Below are 8524 nucleotides of genomic sequence, written 5' to 3'. Positions count from 1 at the left end.
GATCTTATTTCCTTCCCCATTTATCTAGGTTTGCTTTGCTGCACTTTTGTTTACAGTGACAGCCATTAATGTTATTCTAGTATTGTGAATGCTGCATCTTAAATTTCAGCCAGTGACTAGACAATAAGAAATTAAACTGAGTCACAGTAAAATTTAGAGAATTTATTTGAGAAGACAATGATTCATGCATCAGGCTCCAAGTTAGAAGTGGATAAAGAGCTCGACTGAGGGAACATCAGTAGGAGGCTTGCCAGGAAGGATTCAGAATGAAAGACAGTGCTCCATTGGTTGCAGTTATGCAGCTGCCTCATTTGGACTATTTTGCTAAAAAGTCCCTAGTTATATAAGTTCATTGGCTGCTTCTGATTGGTTGAGGTTAAGGTCTCATTTTTTTCCTATGAGGAATTTACAAAAAATAGCTGAAGTTAAGTTTCATTTATTTGTGAGTCCAGCAGTGTTAAGGTCACCTCTGAGGACTCACTGGCTTTGTGTGCTCAGAGATTCTTCAGCCATGGTCTTTGTTTTAATTTACTTTAGCAAGAGCAAACACAAAAGACTCAGGTTTAAGGCACAGGAGTGTAATTGCTGAAGCATGATAAATACAAAAGCTGTGTCTAGCCCCTGAAAGGAGAGATGGAAGAGAATGGCAGGGACAAGAATTTCCCTGTCTCAGATAAGAGAAAGGTAAGAGCCTCCAATTGATGCAATCAGAAACACAGGTTCACAAAGTCATACAAAATTTATAAAGCAGAAGTAAAACTCATAATGCAACTCTAAAAAATTGTGAGAGGGTGGAAGGCAATAAGAGGCGAAGTGTAATAGACCTAGGCCACTCTGTGAGGAGTAGCCACTCCGCTATAGGAACAATATGAAAAACGGTAGATAGAGCTTTCCGTGAGCCAGCATCCCACAGGTTGGGGAGACAATCCACTGACATGGTTCTCATTTCTTTCTTCCTGCTATACTTTAGTTTTTGTGGATAAAGGGGAATTTTACTTCAGCAACAGTGCATGCTTCAAGACGTTCATTTGGAAGACTCTGGGACATAGAATTAAGGAAATTTCAATGTTGATTCTTCACCCAACCTGTCTTCTTTCCTTGTAGGCCCCATCATGCTCTCTCACCTCTTCCTCTGCTCAGTGCTGTAGGATCTTGAAATACCTGTCCCACTGTATACCTAAACCACACACAGCCAGGCTCAGGGCAATCTTCTCCCTTCTGTGTCCCCTAGGAAACTTTAGGTTTGTCCCAGCACTAGGTATGCCGAGCCCAGAGGCTGTATTCCCTCATTAGGCGCACCATCTCCAGATGCCACCTACAATCCCACCTCTTTTTTTTGTTTTTACCTACAATGCCACTTCTTTGTTTTATAGTGTGTGTGTGTGTGTGTGTGTGTGTGTGTGTGTGTGACAAGCTTGTGTGTATGCATGTCTGCACGTGTGTGGGCATATGTGTACAGATGTGGGTGAGCATTTACACGTGTGAGCATGCATGTTGAGGCTCCAAGTTGATGCAAGGATTCTTTCCTGATTGGTCTCCACTTTATTCCTTGAGATAGGAGTCTCTCAATTGAACTGAAACTCACCAATATGACTAGTCTATCTATTTCTCTTCCTTTGAAGATCTCTTGTCTCTGCCTTCTGAGCAATGGAATTGCATGTTGGTCACCACATGCACCTGGGGTGTTTAGAGGGTTCCTGGTCCTCATATTCGCATTTTGCATGGTAAATGTTTTAACTGCTGAGCCATCTCTCTAGCCCAAACAGTCACTTGTTTGAGATATCATTTCTTAACACTCTAATCAAAATCACAGGTGGAAAACATTGGAGAAGTGAAACTGTTATTTATGAAATTGTTTCTTCAATATTTTTCACACTCAGGAAATAGGGAGAACATAACTATTTCGTAAACACCTGCAATGCCTTACACATGTGAGTGGCTGCTCAGCCAGTGTTCTGTTACATCAAAACTTAGAGATAAATCTGAAAGAAAAAAGATTTTTGAGCTGCCTCAAATACTAGCCAAAAATATAAGACCTGTTCTGGGACAAAAATCCACATGCCACCAGCTGCTTAGCTAGACATCAGGTGGAAAAATGTTTCCTGCATCCAAGAAGCATCTAAAGAAACAGAAGAGAAGGTGCTAGCCCTTGCGCTGAGCCTACACTGGCTACTGATAAGAGGGTGACACCAGGCAAATCACCAAAGTCCTGGGACAGGGAGATAATCTATCAAAGAGGTACTGTAGCTCCTTGGTTGGATGGTTTTGCAAATGGATGTGATGCTCTCTTTTTTTAATTGAATTTTTGTGATTTTCGTACATAATTTGATGGTATTTAAATCCACTCCTCTATCTGCACCTCCCCATTTTGTCCCCTACCCAATTTAATGTACTCTAATATATGGAGTCTAACTAGTGTCCCTAAATGTCTGTCACCGTGGGTTTTCATCCACTGGAGCCTGGTTAACCTACAGACTCCATCCTTGAAAGGGAATCTCTCTCTCTCTCTCTCTCTCTCTCCTCTCTCTCTCTCTCTCTCTCTCTCTCTCTCTCTCTCTCTCCCAGCAGCCAGCCAGAAGTTGCCCAAATTTCATTAGGTTGGGTTGTAATTTCCTATATACTTCTTCATGTCTATACATGGATTTTTTTTTTTCTCCTTTGAGCTTGCATGGGACTCATGCATGCCATCACCACTGTTGTGAATTCATATGAGTAACTGACCACCTGTCTGGAATATTGTTTCTTTGTGGCCTTCCACCAACTCTGGTTCTTACACTCTTACTGCCACTTATTATACAATGATCTCTGAGCCTGAAGCTTGAAATAAGTGTCCTATTCGGGGATAAGCACTCTGCAGCCTCCTTTTCTCTGTATATTGGCCAGTTGTGGGTTTCTGTGTTGCCCACCATCTGCTGCATAAGGAAACTTCTCTGGTGAGAGCTGAGAAATCTGTTAATCTATGGGTATAACAGTAAGTCACTAGGAATGAATTTAATATGATAACTATTTAATAGAAAACAAGTATTAGGCTCTCCTCTATGTCTTATGACTTGTGTAGCCTTATACATGGGATCCATCCTATGAAACAGACCTTAAATCCAAGTAGAAAGTGGTTGGGTACTACCATATTTGTGCCACTATTGCACTGCTGGGCCTATCTTGCTAGGCCATTTGTTACTGTAGGTCACAGGAGTCACAGCTGGGTAAGGTTGATGATTATTTTTAACCTTCTGGTAGCATGCATAGCAACTTTCAGCTATGAATTCTAGCCAGTAGAGATGAGGCCCTGAAGTCAGCACCAGCACTTGACAGCTAGTATTTACCATATGGAAATAAAACATAGAACAGTTTGCTTTCTTTTGTTGGTGTAGCCAGAGCTCTCAGTTAAATAAGTTGCCCTTAGCACTGCTATTTCTCCACTCTCCAACTTGCTACTAGGATATCACAGATTTGCTGCCAGTTTTCAGTGAAGGACTTGGTAATATTTTGTTACAAGGATTAGCGCTCATGTGGGAGGGCAGAAATGCTGCTCAGTAGTAGAGTGCTTGAATAGCATGTATAAAGCCTTAGCTTTGGAAGGAAGTGGAGAAAGAAGTCTTCAAAGTACGTAGGTTAAGGTGACTTTGATCTGCTGGGAACTCCTTAGAGTTGCCAGTGACTGTGGCAATAAGAAAGGAGGATGTGGGTTGGCCCCACGAGTCTGTAACTCTTCATTTTCTTAGTGACAGCTACTTTTATCTCTTGTCACACTTTCCATATGGATAACAGGAACTGCAATTTCCAGGTCATTCTGTAAGATCTGTTTCTAATTTGTAGATGCAACTCTGATCTGGGGGATAATTTGGCAAACATTAATGAGGACCAAAGAGCCAGCACTTCAATAGGAGGCAAACAGATTTCTAGGGCAAAATAGGATTATCTGGACTGGCCACAGTCCCCTGCTGTACTGTGTGGATGGATCCTGGACTACCATAGTAAACACTGCTCTTGTATTTTAGAAAACTACTGGAACACAAAGATAAAGGGACTGGACTAGGCAGCTGGATAGACCTCTGCTGTGAATATGCAAACAGAACTTGCAATTATATGCAGAACTGGTTTCTGCTGTCATGTGGAACACACTGCAGAGACTCCGAGACTCCAAATAAGATCATTGAACTGGCTTAGAAGAGATTAGCATGAAGCAGGAAAAAATTGATTTGGGGGTCAAATGCAGACAGAGATGAGGCTTAAGCTATGAGAAGATAATCTCTGGTGGGGGCAGGGGGATAGAACCTTGAAAGTTATACTGAGACCTTGTGCAACAGCAGTGTGGCAGACTTCCCAGATTGTTGGACACAGAGCCGTGAGTGAGGAAATAAATGCTTTTCAAGAAACACTGGGAATGTGAGGCTGCAGCAGAGGAGCAAGTTCTACTCTCATTCATTTAAAGTGTAATGGCTGATCTTCAAAGGTGGGGTCTTGCCTGACCCTTTTGTCTTGTAACTTGGCTGGCTCAGTGTGGGAAGCCAGCAGTAATTTTCCTCAGCCTTCACAAGCTCTGAATTTTTCATTCAAACCATAAAGGACAGCAATAAATGGGTGCATATCACAAAGTGGACTTCTGAATTTGCTCAATTGGCCTAGGGCAAAGTTAACCCCATTCACAATGATGAAAGAAGAAAGGATTTGGCACACAATTCCTAGTTAGAGAATTTACATTCTTTCCCTTAAAAGCTGTGTAAGACCATGCATTCCTTTTCACTTCTGTTAGCCGCTGCCCCTTTCAAAACCAATTAACCAAATACCAATTGATTGTTCTAATTCTGACCACATTCTTGATGTTTTGTTCTGTTTGCAGGCTGTTGATGCATTTACTTTCATTGTAAAGCTAGTTATATTTTAAAAGAAGGCCAATTGGAAGGCATTTTTGTTACCAAATGAATTCTAAGGAGGAATTTACTAGTTGAACAAAGCAAGCATGAACTTCATGGAGCCACAGAGCCTGTCTGACCAAAAGAAAGGGGTTTTCCAGGGAGAAAAAGTCATGTCCATCCAAGTTAGTCCATAAATGTATACAATTCTTTAAGAGAGAAAAAGTAAAATAAAACACAATCAAATACTTGCTTCTTCCAGCACAAAGTAAGTAGAGTAAATATCAGCTGACATAATAAACGCTCAGCAATGCTGATCTCACAGTGAAATTCAATCCTGCTATGGAGTCTCACAGTCCGAGCTTCTCACCCACTGCTTTGCTAGATGAAGTGGAGCAGCAGCAGTTAACAAGGACTAGGCTTTGCAGGAAGCTGCTGTGGTAGTGCGCCCTCTGGTGGCAGCCACGTCTGATCCTGAGGCTGGGGAAATAGCCCATATCCATGATTGCAGGCAGGTCACACCTGAGAGTATAGATTCTTCAAAACAAAGTTCTACCAGAACACCTTTTGTGTTCTGTGGTTTTTTTTTTTTGTCCATGCCCATCATTTTCCCCAGTATGAAGCAGTTTTCTCACTAGACTGTCACTTCTGTGATTCCTCCAGCCTTACTCTTGCTTTCTTGCCAGATTGAAAATCAGTATGTGACAGCTTCTAAGACAGCCTAGAAACCGTAAGGCTGAGGCTACTTTCAGTGCATCAAGTGGAATGACTCCGCAGAGTCCTCTGCTCATAGCTTCCCTTGAAATACCAGCTCTTGCATCATTATGAGGGTCATCCCAGGAAGACCATTCCCCTTGTTCTGACACTTCCTTCTCCAGAGAAGTAAGGCCCAAAGGTAGAAGCATGAAGAGGAAAAGTTCAGCTCTATAAAAGTAAGCTTCTGGTCCTTAGCACTTCCCAAACCTGGACACGGAGGTCTCTGGAAGGGACAGTGCCATCCCAGGGAGAACAGTCATTTAGAATCCACAAACCACATGACCTGAGCCTGATGTTTAACACCAGCATCATCAAAGAAAGTGGGTGTGTGTGAATTTTAAAGTGGAAAGTACTTGAGGGAAAGAAACATCTTGCCTTTCACCAATGCTATAAAAAATGGGTTATTTAACAGAAGAAAGAAGCTCAGTGCAGACACATCAAATCTGGGTAGTAGAATCTCTGGTTAATTGGGTGGGGGATGAAAAGGCTCAGTGAACAGCACTTATCATCAAGCCTGATGACCTGAGTTCCATTCCCAAGATCCACAAAGAAGAAGGAGAGAACTGGCTTCCTTGGGCTGTACTCTGACTCCTATACTTGTGCTGTGGCTCACACATACCTCCTCCTCTACACACAAAAAATAACTGAAAAAAAAAAAAAAAAAAAAGAATGGGAATAAACTTGCTGTGGTAGCTCATGCCTGTAATTCCAGCACTTGAGAGGTTGAAGCAGGAAAATTTCCTTGAGTTTGAGGACACCCTAGGCTATATAATAAATCCCAGGCTAGACAAAGCTACAGAGTAAGGTTCTGTTACAAACAAGCAGAAAGAATGGGGCTGAGACACCATGAATATACTGGAGCTGGCCATGGGCAAAAGGGCTCCCTTTGGCTCTCTGCCTAATGTTCAAAATCTGTAGGGCATTGGGAAGGGCATTTCACTGTATTCACTGTTACTTTCTTGTAAAATCAGATTCAAATAGCTTAATTTACAATGTTATTGTATAGCTACAGTGGAGTATTCTTATAAAGATCCCAAGTAAAATGTATAAAAGTGAACTGTGTCATTTACCACTCAGCAGTGCAGAGGTGAGATATGAATATTGTATACCAAAGTACAGAAATTTCCCTCATAATTATAGGTCCTCCCAAGAGAAGTGGGAATTATTACCTTTCTTTTCCTCTGCAAAGGCAAACTTGCAAGTAGTTCCTTAAGAATGTCAGATAGCTAGATAGATAATAGGTAGATAGACGATAGGTAGGTAGATAGGTAGATATATGGAAAATAGAGAGATGGCTAGATATAATTCTGTTTTTTAAATTTAATTATTGTGATAAATGTAGCTTTACCTGTAAATGTAAACAACAATACAGGGCTATCTTAAGTACATTTAACTTAGGTTTCCCAATAATAAATATTTGGGAAAATATAACATGATACTACAACTAGGAAATTGACATTGATGAAATTCACCAAGCCTATTCAGACTCCCCTAATGCTGCTATACTTAATAGTCTGCCTGTTCATGTGTCAGATGTGCATATAGTTCTACAAAAAATTTACAACTTGTTCAATTTAATGATGTGTATTTTCACCAGTAAAGTTAAAAATGTGAAAGAGTTCTGAATAATAAATACCTAATTGTGAAAAAAGAAAGACTCCAAACAAATAGCTTAATATTATACTTCAAGGGCCTAGAAAAGGGGAACAAGCTGAACCTCAAGTTAGCAGAAAGAAGCAAACGTGAAAATAAAAAGAGAAATGAATCAAATAGAGGATAGAAAAAAACACAGAAAAAGTCTGTAAAACTGAGCTAAATTCTAAAAATAAGAATTTGCAAAAAATTAGTTATGCTACTTAAAAAGGAGACAGCAAGAAATCAAAAATAGAAGTTGAGAGATTATAACAGACATCCTACAAATATAAAGAAACATAAAGCACTATTCTGAACAGCTATATGCTGATAAATGGGATAAGTAGAGGAAGTAAATTACAGAAAAACACAGTCTACTAAGATTAAATCAAGAAGTAATAGAGAGTCAACAAACCAAAGGAAATAGGTATTGAAATTGTAATCACAAACCTTTTCAAGAAAGAAAAACCTGGACCAGATGGCTTCATGCCTATATTCTGTCAACACTCTAATAAATAAAACCAATATTTCTTAAATTCTTCTCATGAAGAAAGCTGGGCCGAATATATCCCAATGCATTGTAGAGGTCCAGCATCCTTTTTGTATTAGTCACTTTTCTGTTTCTGTGATAGAAACACTGACCCAAGGAATTTATAGAAGGAAGAGTTTATTTGAGCTTATGGTTCCTGGGGAATTACAGTCGTCATGGCAGGGAGGCATGGTGGCTGGAGGTGCTGGAGGAGGAGCAGAAGCTCAACTCTCACATCATCATGCAGGCACAAGAAGCAAGAGAGCTACTAGAGATCTGGCAAGGCTTAAGAACTCTCTAAGGCCACTCCCAGTGATGTGCTTCCCCCAGGATAGCCACACCTTCTAAGACCTCCCAAAACAGTGCCACCATGTGTGGAAAGAATGTTTAAATACTTGGAGCCTATGGGGGACATTTTCATCCAAACCATCACATTCCACACCCTGGACCCCACAGGCTCATGACCATATAAAATGCAAAATGTATTTAGTCCAACTTTAGAAGTCCCCATAGTCATTATCAGTATCAATACTATGTCTTAATACTATTTAAAAGTCTACAGTCCAGTCTCTTCTGAGACTCAGGTAAATATCTTAACTGTAAGCCTCTATAAATCAAAAGGCAACTTACATACTCCCGACATACAGTGGAACTGAATACACATTACCATTCCAAAGGAAGGAATGGAGGTATAGTAAGGAAATACTGGACCAAAACAAGACCGAAAACCAGCAGGGCAAACACCAAATCCAGT

This window comes from Nannospalax galili, unplaced genomic scaffold (genome assembly GCF_000622305.1).
Source record: "Nannospalax galili isolate Female #2095 unplaced genomic scaffold, S.galili_v1.0 scaffold685, whole genome shotgun sequence".
Lineage (NCBI taxonomy): Eukaryota > Metazoa > Chordata > Mammalia > Rodentia > Spalacidae > Nannospalax > Nannospalax galili.
The sequence above is the reverse complement of the archived record's forward strand: the minus strand, read 5'-3'. Positions refer to the sequence as shown.